This window comes from Nuphar pumila, chromosome 1 (assembly GCF_984573655.1).
Source record: "Nuphar pumila chromosome 1, dmNupPumi1.hap1.1, whole genome shotgun sequence".
In the NCBI taxonomy this organism is placed as follows: Eukaryota; Viridiplantae; Streptophyta; class Magnoliopsida; order Nymphaeales; family Nymphaeaceae; genus Nuphar; species Nuphar pumila.
Window position 1 is genome coordinate 128,990,877 of NC_143249.1, and position 22,352 is coordinate 129,013,228.

Consider the following 22,352-nt stretch of genomic DNA (forward strand, 5'->3'; position numbering starts at 1 on the left):
TTACCTTCTTGATTTTAACCACGATTTTAAAACTTTAAAAACCCGATTTGATGTCTGATTTTTTTGACAGGGTTCCCGAGATCCAAAACCTCTGATTTTTCTACAGTACCTCAATAACTCATGCATGCACCACATATAAAAAAATCAGAAATAAACAATGAATGCTTCCATCCGAAATAACATCATCTTTACGGTTCTAAACCTAGAACACACAGAAATTTAAGAAACTTGAAAAAACCATGCATTAACTAATGTAAATAAATAAAATAAACCATAAAACAGTAAATAAAAATTATTTCTATGCTATAGAACGTAAAACAAACATGAATAAACCATGAAAATAAAATAAAAACAGGGAATCAATGGCTGGAATTTGATATCACCTTTAAAACATAGATTTAACCCATTAAAAAGGGCAAATCATATATTTTATTGGTTATTAATGCAAAGAATCATATCAAAATCAATTCTAATGGATTAAAATCTCTGTAAATCACCCAAAACAGGGTTGGATCACCTTCTTGGATCGTTCTTGCTGATTCTTGATGGTTCTTGAGGTTGAATCCATGGTTTAATCCATGAAGATGATGGTACCAATGGCTAAATCATGTTTAAAACAATGAAAAAAATTAAATAAAAACTAAAAATTAGAGAAAATAGTTACCTTGAGGTTGCTGCAATGGAGGAAGGGCTGGAGAGGAGAGAGAAGCTCCAAGAATCCAAAGGAAAGCCAATTGGGAAAATCGACCCCCTATAGCCTTCTATTTATAAAAAAAATTTAGGTTAAAAATTAAATGTTTTAAAAAAATTGGACTCTTCTAAGGGGGGCGATTTTGGGGTGTAAAGACTATCCTACCCCTAGCCTAAATTATCCTATTTAATACCTAATTAACCCCTAGACTCTCCTAAAAAGTCCCCAAATGTAATGCCACTTGGCATTTTCTACATTTGGCTTTTTTAAAAAAAACCTTTAAAAACCTTTAAAAACACTAGTTTTAAAAAGTAACTTTCAAAATGAGTTTTTTTTTCAAAATGGTTTTGACTCTTCTAAACCTCTAACACTAACCAAGACATCCACTAACCCTAGTCAAGCCCTGACTGACTCGAATATGGCACCACCCCGAGTGGGCCCTACTTGAGTTTTTCAAAAAAAAAAACGATTTTAAAACTTCAAATTGAAGGAGTTTTCAAAAGCTTTTCAAAAGCAAACTTTGAAATTAAAATTTTTGAAATGATATAGGATCCTAACTTAATTAGAATTTCTTGGGATATGGTGCCAACTGAGTGGGCCCACATCGAGTTTTAGAAATTTTGAAATAAACACTGAAAATGGATTTGAAAAAGGGTTAAAATTGACATTTGAAATTCAAGATTTTTGAAAATAGGGTCTCATGCATACTGGAACTCCGGGTTAGAGTCCTAAACTCTTAGGACTCTGAAATTTTAAATTTTAACAGCCAAATGAAAGAATTTTCAAAAGATTTTATCAAGAAATGATGAAATAAGTCAGAAAACACAGTCAGGGTTAGATTCCTAACTCGACCGAACTCTAAAATAGAATCCTGAACTAACTGGACTCTGTAAAATGACCTAAATTTTGAAAACAAACGAAAAAGATTAAAAATGGAAATAAAACAGACTTCAATACAGACTTCTGACCGGATCAGGACTCTGAGACAGAGTCCTGATCGGACTAAAACTTTCAAAATTTTGAGAAATTTGATGAATAGAGGAATTCAGAAGCGACACCACCTCAATGGGTTTCATCTGTAAATTGAAATCGATTAAAATTTGAATTTGAAATGAATCCAGATTGTTTCCTTGAGAAAATATTTCGAAATATAAAGTCCTGGGGTTGGAAAATGACAGAGTATTGAATAAAAACCCAGGTTTTGAAATTGATTTTGAAATAAAAGCTTTAAAATTCAAATTTGGATTGAATGTTTTGAAATAGGAGTGCTGGATCTCGAAAATGAGATGCAATGACCTGCAATGCTATGCAATGACATGCAATGCTATGCAAAATATATGCAATGACATGCAATGATCTGTAATGACTTATGAAATGGACAAACACTGGATGAGGGTGAAAATTTGGGGTGTTTACAGATGCCCCTCTTTGCTGCTAAGCCGGTTGAAAGCCGAGCTTAGTGGCAAAGAAAACACACCAAATTTGGATCATAAAAATGCCCCAGTTAGATGAATCTGACTGGGTATGAAAGAATTAGTTCAAGTGATGATGATAGATATGAAATGAAGAATAAGGAGAAAATTTTACTTCGAAAAGAAGTGAGATTCAGGTTTTGCCCTTAACCTGGATGGGACAGAAAATACCTCGTGTAGAAACGAAGCTCAGGTTTGACCCTTAACCTGACCGGGAAATGAAAATGGAATACGTCATCAAAGGAGGCTCAGGTTTGTACCCTTAACCTGATCGGGTTGAAAATGAAATACCTCATCAAAGGAGGCTCAGGTTTATACCCTTAACCTGATTGGGTTGAAAATGAAATACCTCATCAAAGGAGGCTCAGGTTTGTACCCTTAACCTGATCGGGTTGAAAATGAAATACCTCATCAAATGAGGCTCAGGTTTGTACCCTTAACCTGATTGGGCAGAAAATGAAATACCTCATCAAAGGAGGCTCAGGTTTGTACCCTTAACCTGATCGGGCAGAAAATGAAATACCTCATCAAAGGAGGCTCAGGTTTGTACCCTTAACCTGATTGGGCAATGAAAATGGAATACCTCATCAAAGGAGGCTCAGGTTTGTACCCTTAACCTGATCGGGTTGAAAATGAAATACCTCATCAAAGGAGGCTCAGGTTTATACCCTTAACCTGATTGGGTTGAAAATGAAATACCTCATCAGAGGAGGCTCAAGTTTGTACCCTTAACCTGATCGGGTTGAAAATGAAATACCTCATCAAATGAGGCTCAGGTTTGTACCCTTAACCTGATCGGGTTGAAAATGAAATACCTCATCAAATGAGGCTCAGGTTTGTACCCTTAACCTGATTGGGCAGAAAATGAAATACCTCATCAAAGGAGGCTCAGGTTTGTACCCTTAACCTGATCGGGCAGAAAATGAAATACCTCATCAAAGGAGGCTCAGGTTTGTACCCTTAACCTGATCGGGCAATGAAAATGGAATACCTCATCAAAGGAGGCTCAGGTTTGTACCCTTAACCTGATCGGGTTGAAAATGAAATACCTCATCAAAGGAGGCTCAGGTTTATACCCTTAACCTGATTGGGTTGAAAATGAAATACCTCATCAAAGGAGGCTCAGGTTTGTACCCTTAACCTGATCGGGTTGAAAATGAAATACCTCATCAAATGAGGCTCAGGTTTGTACCCTTAACCTGATCGGGTTGAAAATGAAATACCTCATCAAATGAGGCTCAGGTTTGTACCCTTAACCTGATTGGGCAGAAAATGAAATACCTCATTAAAGGAGGCTCAGGTTTGTACCCTTAACCTGATCGGGCAGAAAATGAACGGAATCCTCGAAAGAAGAGACCGTGATGGAACCTTCGGATTTCCGCACAATGAATCCGATGGGGGTTTTGCAAAAGGAAGGAAATTGGGGTCTCTAAAGTTTGAAAAGGGATTGATTTTGGGTGCCTCATTGCTGAGACTAATTAACTTTTGAAATTGCCTTTTGCTGGAATTGGTGGCTTAACCTCAAGCCGAAATTGGACTGTCTATGGTGGGACAGTGGGGACACAGGGAAGTATGCGAATCTGAGAGCCCGTGCGCTCAGATTATACCAAAGAAGGGAAAGAATCTTGAAAACTCCCGTTATCAAGTCCTAAAAGGGATAACAACTGATGTCAGGATATGCCAAAGATGAACCTCAAGCTCTCGCTTCACGCCAGGATAGCTAGAAAATATTGTCAAAATGTTGAAAATTATTGTTGATTCAAAATAATTGAAAGTGATGCGCATTGTTTTGAAAGTATTTCCTCTTTTCTACCTGAAGTATTACCTCCGACTGAGCTTAACTCCGTAGAATCAAGATTCGAATTCAAATTGCTTGCGATTGGCTTTCTTTCAAGGAAGCTATCAATTTCCTTGATATGGACGAGAAAGAAAATATTCTTGATATTGCGAGAGCTATTGGTGAAAGAATATTGATAAAAGAATTTCACAAAATTAAAGAAAATTCTTGATAAATTTGGCAGTCTGATATCCTGGGATTCTTTTCTCATGATGATCTTTCTGCACTCTTTTTTTTTTTAGCAGATTGGAGCTCTCTTGGATTTTTCTGGAATTACATCATCCTTCATTCTGAAGATGTCCTGACTTTTCTCTCTTTTTTTCTTAGGAAGGGTACGTCACAAACTCCTTCATCTCAGAGATGTTCCGATCCTTCTTTTCTCTCAGGGATTATCTTGATAGTTATTGGCTCATTGGTTGGGAATCTCTTGATGATAGCTGGAATCAAATATCTTTTAGGGTTTGTCGGTAGGCTCATCACACTCGCCTTCATCTTGACGATGATCTGAACTTTCCCTGGAAGGATCCGTCACAAACTCCGTCATCTTGGAGATGATCCAAATCTTCTTTGGCCCCGGGGGTCGACTCGCTTAATTCGCCTTCATCTTGACGACAATTGAGAGATCCCTTTTGCAGATATTTAATTGCAGCTTAGGTGATTGAGGAGATATGAAAATTGAGTGGATTTTTCTGTATCACCCAGGATATTTCGACTACTTTATTTTTCAAGAATGGTCTTTAAAAATGTGCCATTGACTGCGATCAATATCAATCACTCATGGCTTTGCAACAACATTGAATTCTCTTTGCTGGCCATATCGAGGATTTATTCTTCATCCTTTTGGTTGGCCAATAGAAAGATTTTGAACTTTGAATCCTTTTTCGCGAAAGCATTACCCTTTCGGAAGTAATAATGGAGGTATTCTGAAGTAATAATTTTGTGCAATAAAGATTTTTGAAATCAACAAATATTTAAGGACAAATTGGCAAAACTTTCTTGAAATCCTTTTGTGAAATCGAGCATTTGAAGCACAACGCAACACATCTCTGACAAAAACTCTCTTCTCCTTTCCCCAAAGGAGAAGATTCAGAAATTGGAATTGGGAATTACTCCTCTCTTCCCTGAAGAGGAGGTGTTTGCAAAACGATCTTTCGAAGAGAAATTAAGCTTTCGTCAAAACTTCCTAACATTAGGCTTCTCTTATGGAAAGGGGGCCGGAATTGGTGAGGTTGGTAAATTGGTCATGAAGGAACGAGTTCATCACACTCTCCCTGAAAAGAGGGTCCTTCATGATGAAATGGCCTAGTCTGAAATTATGGGGCCACAAGGAAAGCAAGTCTCCGTCGAGTCTCTCCCTATAAAAAGGGTTCCTTGTGTGAAATTTGGAATTTTGTTTTGCAAACGGTTCACAAAGACACGAGTCCCTTCAAACTCTCCCTGAAAAGGGGCTAAGTGAACGAATTGGATAGCATGCGAAAAGAGCGAGCTCCCTCGAACTCTCCCTATACAAAGGGTCTCTCGCAAGAGAAAATGATTGAAATTGGTATTGGGTGGCTCAAAAGGGTCAACTTTTGGAAATTGGAATTTTGAAATTTGATATTTGAAATTAGAAATTTGGAAATTTGGAAATTGATAATTGGAAATTGGAAATTGGAAATTGGAAATTGGAAATTGGAAATTTGGACATTGGGAATTTGATGAGTGATCAGCACGAGGACTGAACTCAAGAGGTCGACTGACATGACACGAGTGCTCGATTTTGAAAAGATACCTGTATGCATAATGGTTTAAAAATGTACCAGTTTGGATACTGGATTTTGGAAGATTATCAGTACGAGCGCTGGATTTCGAAAGATTTCCAGTACGAGCGTTGGATTTTAAAAGGTTACCAGTACGAGCGTTGGATTTTTAATGGTTACCAGTACGAGCGCTGGATTTTAAATGGTTACCAGTACGAGCGCTGGGTTTTGGAAATTTACCAACACGAACACTGGATTTTGAAAGTTTACCAGCATGAACACTGGATTTTTGAAAGTTTACCAGCACGAACACTGGATTTTTGAAAAATTACCAGCACGAACACTGGATCCTGAAGAATTACTAATTGATTTTGATGGAAAATTTTCAGTCTTCACCCTCACGACGACTCGGACAACTGTCGGGGTCTCAGGATTTATCCCTTATCCTGAATGGGTAATCGATGCTAATGCAAATTGATGCAAACGAATGCGAATGAATGCATGCAAATGCAAATGAATGTAAATGGGTGCACAGGCGTGCACAAGTGCGTGAAATGAGAGATTTGTTTATCCTGCCTGCATACGGAATATTTGTAGATAAAAACAAAATTTTAAAATGCCCCAGTGTAACTGGGAAAAGAATTTTGATCATTATTGAAGAAAATTTGGAAGGATTACAAAGAATAGAGAATTGTTCAAGTATAGAATTTTTTCAAATGTCGAGCATTGATGGGATCTGGTAATTCTATTCCATCAGCATTGATGAGTCGATATGAATTGCGAGGTAGTGCCTCTTTGACAACATAAGGACCTTCCCAATTTGGCGACCATTTGCCACCCGGGCGATGCCTAAGATAAGTTGTTGATCTGAGCACTAGATCATTGACCTGAAATTTTCTCTCAATGACAGATTTTGCATATTGTCGGGCTATCCTCTGGCGATAGGATTGAGCATGCTCTGCTGCTCTGAGCCTTCTTTCATCAAGCAAATCAAGCTGTACCAGTCGCTGTTGCTGATACTGATCAAGAGGTAATTCTAGAAGTGATGCAAATTTCAGAGCAGGTTTCTGAACATGTAGAGGCAGTACTACTTCAGTTTCGTAGACAAGTTCTGACGGAGTAGCATTCGTTGGAGTTCGAATGGTGGTTCTGTATGCCCATAATGCGTCATGAATCTTTTCATGCCAGTCACGGCCCGTTTCTAAAGTTCGCTCCAGGATTCGAATCAGAATCTTGTTGGTGGCCTCTGCCTGACCATTCCCTTGAGGATAATAAGGAGCGGAAAAATGATGATGAATTCTGAATTTTGAGCAGAATGTCCTCATTCTCTCATTCTTGAAATGACTGCCATTATCCGACACAATATCATGCGGTATACCGAAGCGGCAAAGGATATTCTTATGGATGAAAGAAACCACATGCCGACCTTCTACTGTGCGTAGAGTGACTGCTTCTACCCATTTAGTAAAATATTCTGTTGCGGCAAGAAAATATTTATGACCATTGGAGGCTGAAGGAGTGATGGGGCCTACAACATCGAAAGCCCACATGGAAAATGGCCATGGCGAGACGACAGATTGCAAGTATGTTGCTGGCGCATGAATGGAAGGCGCATGAATCTGACATTGAACGCACTTCTTTACAAAACGATAGCAATCTTGTTGCATAGTTCTCCAATAATATCTTGCTCGGATGATTTGTTTGACGAGAGTCTGATAGCCAACATGGCCACCGCAAATGCCTTCATGTGCTTCTTGCACGACTTCTTTGGCTTCTTCTTCGTCCAAACATCTGGAATATTCAGAACTGAATCCACGACGATAAAGGACGTCGGCAAGAATAAAATATCGAGCAGACATGCGTTGAATTGCTCGCTGCTCTCTCTTTGATAATTCTAGAGGAAATTCGCCAGTTTTAATGAAATTTTTGATATCATGATACCAAGGCTTCTTCTTCTGCTCCGCCTGGTTTATCTGCTCTACTGGAACGAAAGCGGGTTGATCAAGTCTGCCAATTTCAAATGAGCGACAAGATTCTCCACTCCTGAAAGACATGATGGATCCCAGATTGGCTAAACTGTCTGCAACTTGGTTGAAATCTCTTTTGATATGAAAAAGTTGGAATTCTTCGAATTTGTTGGCAAGAGCTGAGACAATCTTCTGGTAAGGAAGTAGTTTCTGATCTTTCACTTGCCATTCGGCCAGAACTTGATTGACGATTAACAAAGAATCGCCATAAGCATGCACTCTTTTGACATTGAAGTCCTGTAGAATTTTCAGACCTTGTATCAAAGCTTCATACTCGGCCATATTATGAGTGCACTGAAAATCCAGTTTAAGAGAAAAGGGAATCATCTCCTTCTCTGATGTAATTAGCAGAATTCCGATTCCTATGCCTGCCATATTCTTGGAACCGTCGAAGAATAAATTCCAAATTGGGGATTGTTGAATATTGCAGATCCGCTCATCGGGGAAATCATCCTCAGCTTTAACATCCTCTGCTAGAGGAAAATCTGCTAATTGGTCTGCAATTGCTTGGCCTTTGATAGATTGCTGAGAGACATATTGCAAGTTGTATTGCATTAATAGGACTTGCCATTTGGCGATCCGTCCGCTGAGAAATGGTTGTTCAAGAACGTACTTGAGAGGATTTAATTTAGATAGAATCTTGACTTCAGACGCCAATAGATAATGTCTCAATTTCTGACATATCCATACCAGAGCTAAACATGTCTTCTCTATCTGAGAGTATTTCTTCTCGTAATCAATAAAGGTCTTGCTCATATAGTAAATGGCATGTTCTATCAAGCTGCCTTCTTCGTATTGTGCCAAGAATCCGCCGCAAGCAACTTGATTAACTGAAATGTATAGCAATAGGGGTTTCCCTAATTCTGGCGGCTTTAAAACAGGAGGATTGAGAAGATATTTCTTGATGCGTTTGAACGATTGCTGACACCCTGGTCCCCATTCAAACTTCACTCCTTTTCTGAGCAAATGATTGAAAGGCTCACATCTCATGGCCAAATTAGAAATGAATCGCCGAATTGATTGCATGCGTCCTTGAAGGCTACGCAATTCTTTGAGATTAGTCGGAGGCGGCATGCCAATGATAGCCTTGGCCTTAGCAGGATCCATCTCTATCCCCTTCTTGCTGACTAAGAAGCCTAGCAACTTGCCAGATTTGACTCCAAAAACACATTTTTGTGGATTGAGTCTTAGCTTGTAAAGAATGAGCCGCTTGAAAACTTGATTGAGAGCTTCGATGTGATCTTCCTCTTCTTTGGATTTTACTAGAATATCATCAACATATGCATCCATGATTTTGTGCATCTGATCATGGAATATAACGGCCATAGCGCGCTGATAAGTGGCTCCAGCATTCTTGAGCCCAAAAGGCATGACTGTATAACAGAAAGTGCCCCATGGCGTGGTAAAGGATGTTTTGGATTGGTCACGAGCGGCCAACTTGATTTGATTATATCCGGAGTATCCGTCCATAAAGGAAAACATAGCATGCCCGGCTGTGCTATCGACTAGGAGATCAATGTTTGGGAGCGGATAGTCATCCTTCGGAGTGGCTTTATTGAGATCACGGAAGTCGATACAAATTTGCACTTTCCCATTCTTCTTAGGAACTGCTACGATATTCGCCAACCAATCCGGGTAATCAATTGCTCGAATGAATCCTGCTTTAAGCAGATCCTCAAGTCCTTCCTTGACCTGTTGCTTGATTCGAGGATCCATTTTTCTCAACTTCTGCTTGACTGGTTTCGCCTCAGGCTTCAAAACGAGGCGATGTTCCACCAATTTCGGATCTAAACCTGGCATATCCTCATAAGTCCATGCGAATACTTCTTCATGCTGCTTGAGGAAATTAGTGAGCCTTCCTTTCTCTCCTGGGCTCAAACCACTGCCAATTTTGAGAATTCTAGGATCGTCTTCTGATCCGATATTGATATCCTCAGTCGGATCTTGAACCAAGGATGATGGCTCATCTTGCCTCTGAATCGTTGCAAATTCTGGCAGTTCTTGAAGAGCTGAATCGAACTCTGCGGGTTCTTCTGACTGCTTTGCAGTTTGACTACATTCTGCTCTTATTCTGACCTGATAAATTACTGCTGATTTCGAACAAGCTTTTGGATTAAAGACGAGCTTCTTGATAGATCGGGAAGACATTCTGAAAATTGGAGGATAAATTGATTTAGGGAAATTGCTCATCATGAAATAAATTGCTTTTATTGAAAATAATTGGAAAGATAAAAGAGCAAAATGATTTCAATTTTGTGAAGATTTAATACTGAGGAACAAAGAGACAAATAGCACCAAGATAGACAAAGGAAACTGGCAACTTTATTGAAAGATAGAATTAATCAAAATGACAATGATGAAAATGAAATGGGATATCATCCCGATAACAGAATAGAAAAAGAAAGGCAAAGGAATTCTTCTAATGTGCTCCCTTAATGAAAACAGTCCCTTTCTGAGACCTTCGACCATTAAAGCCCAATCCGGCTCTTTTAGGGCAGTGCTGAGGAATCACTGGTTCAAGACGACCATCTTCATTTTTGCCTAGGCCTCGAAAAGGCTGGTAGTCATGCTTTACTAGTAAATCAAATCCTTTTTTAGCCTTCATAAATTGGGAGAATAGGATATGACCCTTAAGAGTGCTGTAATCAATTCGTCCTCCAATCTTGAAGAACTGTGGACCTCCCCATCGGGTCGCAGCCACTATATGCTCGGGCTGCTCTGCCGTCTGCATTATTCCTGAATCCTCTTCGAAGCTGACCTCTTCAATACCCCTAATGCTAGGGATATCAGTAGTGAAAGAGGGCCTGGGAACCATGGGCTGTGCTAGCCTCTGCTCCGGATCTTCGCCTAAGACTGTCGTGATCATACCACCTTTTGACCACTTGATGCATTGATGCAGAGTAGACGGTACTGCGTTTGTGTTGTGGATCCATGGTCTCCCGAGAAGTAGATTATAAGTGGGCGGCACATTGACCACGTGAAAGAGAATTGAATGGACCGAGTAGTCAATGAAGATCTCTAGGAATATTTTTCCTTTCGCTGTTTGGCCATGATTGTCAAACCCATAAATGGTGATTGGATCTGGAATGTATTCTTCTTCTTTTATGCCCAAAGCTTTGGCGGTCATTTCCGGACATATATTGAGGCTGCTGCCTCCATCGATCAGCACATGAGGAACTGTCATCCCTCTGGTTCGAACTACAACATACAAGGCATTGTTGTGAAATACATGAGGTTTAGGGAGATCCTCATCGGAGAAAGTAACTGGAGCATTAGTCATGGTCTGATTGACTATATGGGCCATGTCTTCAGGAGTTGTGCTTGGTTTCACCTTGATCTTTTGTAGCAGATCATTCAACACCTGCTGATGCTTGGCGGAGGCTTGAGTTAAGTCCAAAATTGAGACATTTGATAATGCTGTAATAGGCTTTAGAGTTGATGTCTCGCTTTTCTTTGTGGTGGACTTAATGAGATGCTTAGGGAGCCATGGCATACTTCTGGCTACCTCGGGAGATATCCCAGCGGACTTGTCAGACACTTTCAATTTGTCGAAAGCTGAAATAAGGTCCATCTTCTGGGCCTTGGACCGAGCCTGCTGCAATACCAGGACTTGATGCTGAGCTTGCATGTCATTTTCAGAGCATGGCCTGATATGCTCCTGTGGTTGAAAGGACTGTTCGGTGATGACTATTGTAGAATGACGAGGAAATGGCTCTTTTAGAATATCTATATTTTCATCTTCCGCGCCTTCTACCAGAAGATTTTTATCAATAAGGTCCTGAACAATATTCTTCAGAACAAAGCAGTTCTCAGTATTGTGCCCCACTGTTCTGTGGAACTTGCAGAATTGGTCTTTGAATTTTCCCATAGGAACGGGAGGATCGGCCAGCCTTGGCAACTTGACCATCTCCTTGGTCAACATGTACTCGAGCACAGTCTCGAGTGATTGATCTAATGGAGTGAATTTCCTGTCATAGCTCCATCCTTCATGCTTCACTTTTTCTCGGGGTTTTGGTCCCTGCTCCAGCTGAAGCGGCTTATTGAATTGCGGGATCGACTTCCCTTTCTGATCATTCCTGTTTGAACCTCCTGTCCCATAACAGAAGTCTCTATTCTGCCCCTTGCGATGATTCCATTTATTATTATTGACAGAATTAGTAAAGTGAGTCTTCTTCTTTGACTCGTTCTGGCCGTTGTTCTTGGTGAAAGTGAAACCTTCATAGAAACCATTCTCCAGACTTAATTCGAGCCATTCGGCTCGCTCTGTTAATTCAATAAAGGTTCTGGATGGTGCGGTGGAGATGAGGCCTTTCAGAGGCTGCGAGAAATTGCTTAGAATTAAGGACAAAGCATGCCCCTCTGATATGGGATCTCTCATTTTATTACAAGCTGACCTCCAGCGGTGGATAAAATCTCGGGCCTTTTCATTTTCTCTCTGTTTCAGGCCACAGAGGTGGCTGAGGGTCGGGAGTGCCTCAGCGTTGAATAAAAAGCGCTCAATAAACAAATTGACCACTTTATCAAACTCTTTCAGCTCTATGGGATTAATATGCTCTGAATACTATTTTGCTGCAATACCCTCCAAACTGCGAGGGAAACAAAGAAATAAGGCCTTGTTATTTCTCCTGAACTTGGAACACTCTGCAAAGAAAAGGGCGAGGTGCGCCTTTGGGTCCCCCGAACCATCAAACTTAATGAATTTCTTGGGGAGGTTATCGAGATCATCATCCCCATCCAATCCATCATAGAAGTCTTCGCTGGTGAAGATTTTCTTGCCCTTGTCGCGGGCCTGCAGATCCTTAACCATTTTCATCACATCTTTCAGTTGTGACTGCGTAGGGTCGTCAACAGACTGATTCTTGGATTTGTAAGCTGACCCCTGACCCTGAGTCGACCTTCTGAATTCATATTTATTTTCACATTCCTTGTCAGCATCGTCAGCTGATTCTGACTCATCAGATATTTCCTCGTGACGACTCTGCTTTTTGCTGATCTTCACATTCTTGACGGCCTAACCCTTATCTTTCTGTTTAGTTTGAATTTGCTCAGTACTGGCCTCAGCTTGCTCTGCCAGCATCTTGGTCATCATCTTTTTGAACATGATATACATTTGGGGATCGATGCCATCATCCGCCTGCTGACCCTGACTCTGGATTGATCGAGGTGAGTCCATCTCTTCTTCTGAAGCTACTGAATATGCGACACCTTCAACTGATGTGGTTTTCTTTCTGGATCTTGTATTGAACATCGGGTATTGCAAATGTTCTCTTGGATGTTGTTGATGCTCTCTGCAGGGCAGAACTGATGGTTAGGCTTCTGAAGGAAATTTGGTTTGGAAGAAAAAATTTGTTGAGAATTTTGGTAGACAATTGAAATAATAGCCCATTACTAGGGATTGAGTCGTCGCTGGGATTACGACAATTGCGTTGCTATTCTTTGCAAGATAAACAACTGAAAATATGCCTTGTTACCTAGGCGAGGTCGTCAAACCAAAGTGAAATGTAAAAGAATTTTATTGAGGGGAAAAACATGATTTTATCAATAATACACTTGACAGAGGGGAGGGGGACAAACAATTTTCCACCACTCTACAAAATCAGAAGACACACGAGGACCAGGAAAAATAGTAAGACTGACAAAGGAATCCCAGCCATGTATGGCAGAATGGTATGCTCCGGACCACTGATCTGATGCGAGATCGAATTCTGGCAGAACCCCCGCTAGTGGACGAATCTCTACGCGCTTCTGCCTCTGAGAGAACTGCCTGACACACCGCTCGGGATGATAGTATGCGCAGAAGAACGGGCCAAGTAGTCTGAATCGCTTGCCATAAGTATAAGTGTATCTGGGAGGTGATTCCTGACGATCAAAGTAGTCCCATACAACTTCTTCCTCCTGAAGGTTGTCGATCAAGAACCGGTATCGCGCAACTGGAAGAAGCTTCTCTCCATTGTATCTTAATGAACTGGATTGGACTGGCACATGCCGGAGGAACCAAGACTGCAAGGCATAGGTGCATCCTTCGACTAGAATCGATTCTCCGAGTGCGAAACGAGTCAACCCTCGGTATAGAAAGACGAGTGCGGCCATGGCTATTGAGAGGCGGCTGGTCTGTTGACTTCCCCATCTCCTTAGAAGCTGAACTATTCTGATGTCCATGTAATTCCGTCCATCGGGAAAGAAAGCTAATCCCACCGTGCACAGAACCATCGCGTGCTGAATTCTCTCTCGAGCTGTCCTGGACAATGAACTGACTTCCACAAATGCCCCATGCTGTCTGTAGATTTCGAGCAGATCCACATATTCATTTCCATCTTCTTCAATCAGAGGCCAAGACTTGCGTCCTGTCATGCGAGCTAAAGCATCTCAGGGATCCAGACCCTTGACATTGATCAAAAACTGTTTCTCTAATGGATCTCCAGGCTGACCGGCTGGCTCGGGCAATCCCATAATCTTTGAAAATTCATCTATCAGTACTGTCATCTCGCCCCACGGGAACCAGAAGGTAGAAGTGCTCGGATTCCACCGCTCTGCTAGTGCATGGATCAAGTTGCCGTTGACTGTCTGCTTTCCCACTGCGGACGCCAGTTCCAATCCACACTCATCCAGATGGTCCGGAAACATACGAGAGAAGTTTTTGAACCATGAATAATACCACCGGGGAAAGAAGGATCCGGTGCTGAGGACTCGATGTTCGGGAAGACGTTGTCGCACCTCGTAGGAGATGTGACCCTCAGGGAAGACTGAATTAAGCTGACTGGATGCCATCAGAATAGACTGGAAAACATGGAAAATTTGGAATAAGACTTGGAAAATACAGGAATTTTGAGAAAAATGCAGGCAGGATAAAAATAAAGCAGGAAATTCGAGATCCAGAAGATGGGAAATCACCTGGAGTTTTGAAGAAAATGGAGGAACTTTATGAAAATCATCCAGGGTTTAATGAAATATAAGGAAGTACTTTATAAAATGAAGTATTTCGAAAATCGTCCAGGATTTAAAACATGGACAGTACATGGACATGGACTGGGGAATTTTTAAAAAAATAAAAAAATCGTCCAGTATTTTAGAAAATTGGGGAAAATATGGAAAATAAAAGGAGATGACTATAACATATTCAATCACATTCTGCACAAACACCATTCTCTAAAAGCTGACTCTAGATGCACAAATTTTGAAATGGCTGTAGGACGTTAATCCTAACTCTAAGGCTCAGATCATCTGTATCCAATCCAGTTATGCTTATATACTCAAGCCAAGGCTCGATGTACGTGGCATAAAATCAATTTCTCTGGTTCTAGGTTCAAGTTTTCCAACATCCTTGAGCACCTGCCGATATACGTTGGACTATGGCCCTTGGTACGTGGCAGGGGGGTTTTCACCCAAATAAGTGGCCCAGTTGTGAGGCTCTGTCCCGAACTATGGTTCTGAAAGAGAGCCCAGCAACGTGAAGACCGGGACAATATAGGTGGGGTGATTTTTTAAAAACATGAGCACATGCAATCAAACAGAAGGCTCTAAGTCCTAAAGAGATAGATTTTTGAAATATTTGAAGAAGCAAACATTGTTTTCATACAATTTCTAAATTGAGGAGTGTTGTATTAGACCTAAGTCTATGTGAGCATGAATAATTCTCCTCAATATGGTCCTACCAAACCATACCTAGTCTATATGCATTCCATGTCAGCTGGGTTCAAGTCTAGGCTCCTAGGTTCACATGATATCATAAAGCAAAGCTGACATTCCATGGAAATCGATTTTGACAAATTGAACTAAGTAGAGCATTAAATTGATCAGGCAAAGACAGGTCCCATCACGGTCGCCAAACCTGTTATCATCGCAAAATTTTTACTTTTGCAAATCAAACTGACCTTTGAAAAAGTTTTTGAAAATAACTCGCCTCCGTTTTTAAAATGCGGGAAAATTTCGTAGAATGGGACTCGCCTGTCGGTACGAGGTTCAACCGTTCCTGCCACCTTTAACAGGGGTAATTGAACCAAGGATCAATCTTATGCTCTACTCTATTCAACTTGTCTAAATCATATTCTAATTTCTAAATGCACAAAGAATCAGGCATGTGCTATGAATTTTCAGAAAATGCACATTTGAAAATATGATGTTTGCTTTGAATGATTGAAATTTTTAGAAAATGTAAATCTTGGAAATGATATCACATGAGAAATCGTGAAATGGGATTTGAAATATACTTCTGAGAGAAATAAAAATCGATTTTGAGGAATCCTTGACATTTGGTGAAAATCGATTCTGAGAGACTTGGTTTCTCTTAATTCAAACTTGGAAATTGAAATTCTAACTTAAAAAATTTGAATTTGGAACTTGGGAAATACTTGAAATATCCTTTGAAATTCAATGTCTTTGGGAAAATCGATTTTGCTATAAGACTTAGGAGATTTTGAGAAAATGAACTTCTTTGAATTGAAATTTGAATTGGAATTGGCAAATGCATGAAATGAATGAATATGATTTTGAGGAATTGAGAAATACTTTTTGTATTTTTGAGAAATGCAGTGCATTTTTGAAGTTAGACTAAGAGTGTAGGCTGAATGTGGCTAATGTGAAGATCATAAATCTAAGTATCATTCATATTCTGACTATGGCCATAAATACAAATTCTACCAAGTTTATAAACTTCATAGAAGCTAGTACATGTGCCATTCGTGTAGACCATGGTGAATTTGTAAAAATATGCATGAATCATCATCCATCACACATTAAAATTATAAAAATAAACTATATGCAATGCAACCTAAGCTAAGCAGGAAATGTAAATTCTTATTCCAAAGTTTAATTACAAATTACATCACTATTGAAATTTAAATACATGAAAAATAAAGTCTTCAATGTACCTACAAAACTAGAGAACTTGGTTAATGAATATATGTTGGCTTTTCTAGATTTATCCAACAATATCAGGAAATTGTTGGATTTTGCTAGATATAAGCCTCTTCCTTGATTTCCTTAAATAAAAATGATAAAGTATGAAATAAAATTGAATAAATATGAAAGAGAAGATATGGAATTTCGAAATTGGGGTCAAAATGACCAAAATACCCCTGATAACAAGACTATGGCCTTGAAATTAGGGTTTTTAGAAAGATATTTTGATAAAATGCAAATTTTGAAATTTGAATGGAATAAACTCAAACCAAATATGCTATGACATGATTAAAAATATGAAATTAGGGTTAGGGATTTCGAAATTTAGGTCAAATGACTAAATTGCCCCCGATAGCAAGACTATGGCCTTGAAATCAGGGTTTTTAGAAATAGATTTTGGTAAAAACTTAGGTTTTATGCACTAAATGAAATCAAATGAGCACAAAATTAAACGTAAAGCATCCTAATATGATTATGAACATGATTAAACCCTAAAAATATATGCTTATGCACGAAAATCCAATAATATCACAAATTTTGTGATTTTTGCAGTGTTTTTGGATCTTTCAGGAACCCGGTTTTGCAATTTGCTTAATTCAGCCATCAAATGGATTCCAAAATCCATAAAAATTGGTACCTGCACTTGTTATAACCCTAATGTCGAATTGGAATTATAAAAATAATTTTTTGACATTAAATTAATCCGAAAATTGCATTAAACCCTAAAAATATGCTATTTTTGACCTAATTCACCAACCAGTCTCAGTCCAAGACTTGAACCAGGGGTCAAATCTGCATGGAAATTTATGAAATTTTACAGAGATAACTAGGAAGGAAAACAGAGATTTCCCAATTTACAGATTGGAAAAATCATCTCCGGTTAGTGAGAAACCCTTCCGGCAATCTGAGCTAAAATATATCACTCTTAAGAGCGATTAAAACAGCTATTCCAGATTTAAAATACAGACATAAATAGCAATTCTAAACAAAAGTCTCTGAAATTTTAATGGTGAACAATAGATAGAAAAATAACAATAGTCACTTTGTACAGATCTAAAATCGGATCTGTGGTTTGGGATTTATGACTAACACAAGTCTGATTAGGGTTTTGGTAAACCCTAACGAGTTTTAAAATTAAAAACAGATTCTCTAAAAAGGGAAAACATACTAAACAGTGATCAAAAATTCCGAAAATTTCACAGAAGACATATCTACTCAATGTGAATCCATAGCACTTTACAGATCTAAAATCGGATATAAGATGAGAGAAATATCATAACAGCAAGTTACCTTCTTGATTTTAACCACGATTTTAAAACTTTAAAAACCCGATTTGATGTCTGATTTTTTTGACAGGGTTCCCGAGATCCAAAACCTCTGATTTTTCTATAGTAACTCAATAACTCATGCATGCACCACATATAAAAAAATCAGAAATAAACAATGAATGCTTCCATCCGAAATAACATCATCTTTACGGTTCTAAACCTAGAACACACAGAAATTTAAGAAACTTGAAAAAACCATGCATTAACTAATGTAAATAAATAAAATAAACCATAAAACAGTAAATAAAAATTATTTCTATGCTATAGAACGTAAAACAAACATGAATAAACCATGAAAATAAAATAAAAATAGGGAATCAATGGCTGGAATTTGATATCACCTTTAAAACATAGATTTAACCCATTAAAAAGGGAAAATCATATATTTTATTGGTTATTAATGCAAAGAATCATATTAAAATCAATTCTAATGGATTAAAATATCTGTAAATCACCCAAAACAGGGTTGGATCACCTTCTTGGATCGTTCTTGCTGATTCTTGATGGTTCTTGAGGTTGAATCCATGGTTTAATCCATGAAGATGATGGTACCAATGGCTAAATCATGTTTAAAATAATGAAAAAAATTAAATAAAAATTAAAAATTAGAGAAAATAGTTACCTTGAGGTTGCTGCAATGGAGGAAGGGCTGGAGAGGAGAGAGAAGCTCCAAGAATCCAAAGGAAAGCCAATTGGGAAAATCGACCCCCTATAGCCTTCTATTTATAAAAAAAAATTAGGTTAAAAATTAAATGTTTTAAAAAAATTGGACTCTTCTAAGGGGGGGCGATTTTGGGGTGTAAAGACTATCCTACCCCTAGCCTAAATTATCCTATTTAATACCTAATTAACCCCTAGACTCTCCTAAAAAATCCCCAAATGTAATGCCACTTGGCATTTTCTACATTTGGCTTTTTTAAAAAAAACCTTTAAAAACACTAGTTTTAAAAACTAACTTTCAAAATGAGTTTTTTTTCAAAATGGTTTTGACTCTTCTAAACCTCTAACACTAACCAAGACATCCACTAACCCTAGTCTAGCCCTGACTGACTCGAATATGGCACCACCCCGAGTGGGCCCTACTTGAGTTTTTCAAAAAAAAAAAACGATTTTAAAACTTGAAATTGAAGGAGTTTTCAAAAGCTTTTCAAAAGCAAACTTTGAAATTAAAATTATTGAAATGATATAGGATCCTAACTTAATTAGAATTCCTCTGGATATGGTGCCAACTGAGTGGGCCCACATCGAGTTTTAGAAATTTTGAAATAAACACTGAAAATGGATTTGAAAAAGGGTTAAAATTGACATTTGAAATTCAAGATTTTTGAAAATAGGGTCTCATGCATACTGGAACTCCGGGTTAGAGTCCTGAACTCTTAGGACTCTGAAATTTTAAATTTTAACAGCCAAATGAAAGAATTTTCAAAAGATTTTATCAAGAAATGATGAAATAAGTCAGAAAACACAGTCAGGGTTAGATTCCTAACTCGACCGAACTCTAAAATAGAATCCTGAACTAACTGGACTCTGTAAAATGACCTAAATTTCGAAAACAAACGAAAAAGATTAAAAATGGAAGTAAAACAGACTTCAATACAGACTCCTGACCGGATCAGGACTCTGAGACAGAGTCCTGATCGGACTGAAACTTTTAAAATTTTGAGAAATTTGATGAATAGAGGAATTCAGAAGCGACACCACCTCAATGGCTTTCATCTGTAAATTGAAATCGATTAAAATTTGAATTTGAAATGAATCCAGATTGTTTCCTTGAGAAAATATTTCGAAATATAAATTCCTGGGGTTGGAAAATGACAGAGTATTGAATAAAAACCCAGGTTTTGAAATTGATTTTGAAATAAAAGCTTTAAAATTCAAATCTGGATTGAATGTTTTGAAATAGGAGTGCTGGATCTCGAAAATGAGATGCAATGACCTGCAATGCTATGCAGAATACATGCAATGACATGCAATGATCTGTAATGACTTATGAAATGGACAAACACTGGATGAGGGTGAAAATTTGGGGTGTTTACAGCATCTGAAGTCAAGATCTTATCCAAATTAAATCCTCTCAAGTACATTCTAGAGCAACCATTCCTCAGTAGATGGAGTCAAATGGCAAGTCCTATTGATGCAATACGACTTGGAATATGTCTCTCAGCAAACTATCAAAGGCCAAGCAATTGCAGATCAATTGGCAGATTTTCCTCTGGCAGAGGATGTTAAAGCCGATGATGATTTCCCCGGTGAGTGGATCTGCAATATTCAACAATCCTCAATTTGGAATTTATTCTTCGACGGTTCCAAGAATATGGCAGGCATAGGAATCGAGATTCTGCTAATCACACCAGAGAAGGAGATGATCCCCTTTTCTATCAAACTGGATTTTCAATGCACTCAGAATATGGCCGAGTATGAAGCTTTGATACAGGGTCTGAAAATTCTACAAGACTTCAATGTCAGAAGAGTGCATGCTTATGGCGATTCTTTGCTCGTCGTCAATCAAGTCCTAGCCGAATGGCAAGTGAAGGATCAGAAATTACTTCCTTATCAGAAGATCGTCTCAGCTCTTGCTGACAAATTCGAAGAATTCTAACTTTTCCATATCAAGAGAGACTTCAATCAAGTTGCAGACAGTTTAGCTAATCTGGGATCCATCATGTCTTTCAAGAGCGAAGAATCTTGTCACTCCTTTGAAATTGGTAGACTTGATCAACCTGCTTTCGTCTCAGTAGAGCAGATAAACCAGGTTGAGCAAAAGAAGAAGCTCTGGTATCATGACATCAAGAATTTCGTTAAAACTGGCGAATTTCCTCCAGAACTCTCAAAGAAAGAGCAGCGAGCAATTCAATGCATGTCTGCTCGATATTTTATTCTTGCCGACGTCCTTTATCATCGTGGATTCAACTCTGAATATTCCAGGTGTTTGGACGAAGAAGAGGCCAAAGAAGTTGTGCAATAAGCACATGAAGGCATTTGTGGTGGTCATGTTGGCTATCAAACTCTTGTCAAAGAAATCATCCGAGCAGGATATTACTGGAGGACCATGCAACAAGATTGCTATCGTTTTGTGAAGAAGTGCGTTCAATGCCATATGCATGCACCTTCTATTCATGCGCCAGCGACATACTTGCAATCTGTCGTCTCACCATGGCCATTTTCCATGTGAGCTTTTGACGTCGTAGGCCCCATTACTCTGTCTGCCTCAAATGGTCACAAATATTTTCTTGCCGCAACGGAATATTTTACTAAATGGGTAGAAGCAGTCACTCTACGCACAGTAGAAGGTCGACATATGGTCTTATTCATCCACAAGAATATCTTATGTCGTTTCGGCATACCGCATGATATTGTGTCAGATAATGGCAGTCATTTCAAGAATGAGAGAATGAGGACATTCTGCTTAAAGTTCAGAATCCATCATCATTTCTTCGCTCCTTATTATCCTCAAGGAAATGGTCAAGCAGAGGCCACCAATAAGATTCTGATTAGAATATTGGAGCGAACCTTGGAAACAGGCCGTGACTGACATGAAAAGATTTATGATGCGTTGTGGGCATACAGAACCATCATTCGAACTCCAACTAATGCAACTTCGTCAGAACTTGTCTACGGAACTGATGTAGTACTGCCTCTACATGTTCAGAAACCTGCTCTGAAATTTGCATCACTTCTAGAATTACCTCTTGATGAATATCAGCAACAGCGGCTAGTACAACTTGATTTGCTAGATGAGAAAAGGCTCAGAGCAGCAGAGCATGCTCAATCATATCGTCAAAGGATAGCCAGACAATATGCAAAATATGTCATTGAAAGAAAGTTTTGAGTCAATGATCTAGTGCTCAGATCAATGGCTTATCTCAAACACCGCTCGGGTGGCAAGTGGTCACCCAATTGGGAAGGTCCCTATGTTGTCAAAGAGGCATTACCTCGTAACTCATATCGGCTCCTCAATGCCGATGGAGTGAAATTTCCAGATCCCATCAATGCTCGGCATTTGAAAAAATTCTATACTTAAATCATGTCTTATCCTTTGTAATTCCTCCAAAATTTTCTTCGAATAATGATCAAGATTCTCTTTTCCCAGTTACACTGGGGCATTTTTAAAATTTTGTTTTTATCTATAAATACCCTGTATGCAGGCAGGATTCTCTCATTTCTCACGCATATGCACTCATTTATACCATTTTCATATCTGCATATATCTGTGTTCATTTGTGTCGGTATTCGTTGGCATGCATTTTCACCAAATTCAATACCCATTCAGGATAAGGGATAATCCTGAGACCCCGACAGTCATTCTCATTATCAATTTGCAAATACTTTAAGAGCCTAGGTCTCTTTCTGAATTTCAAAG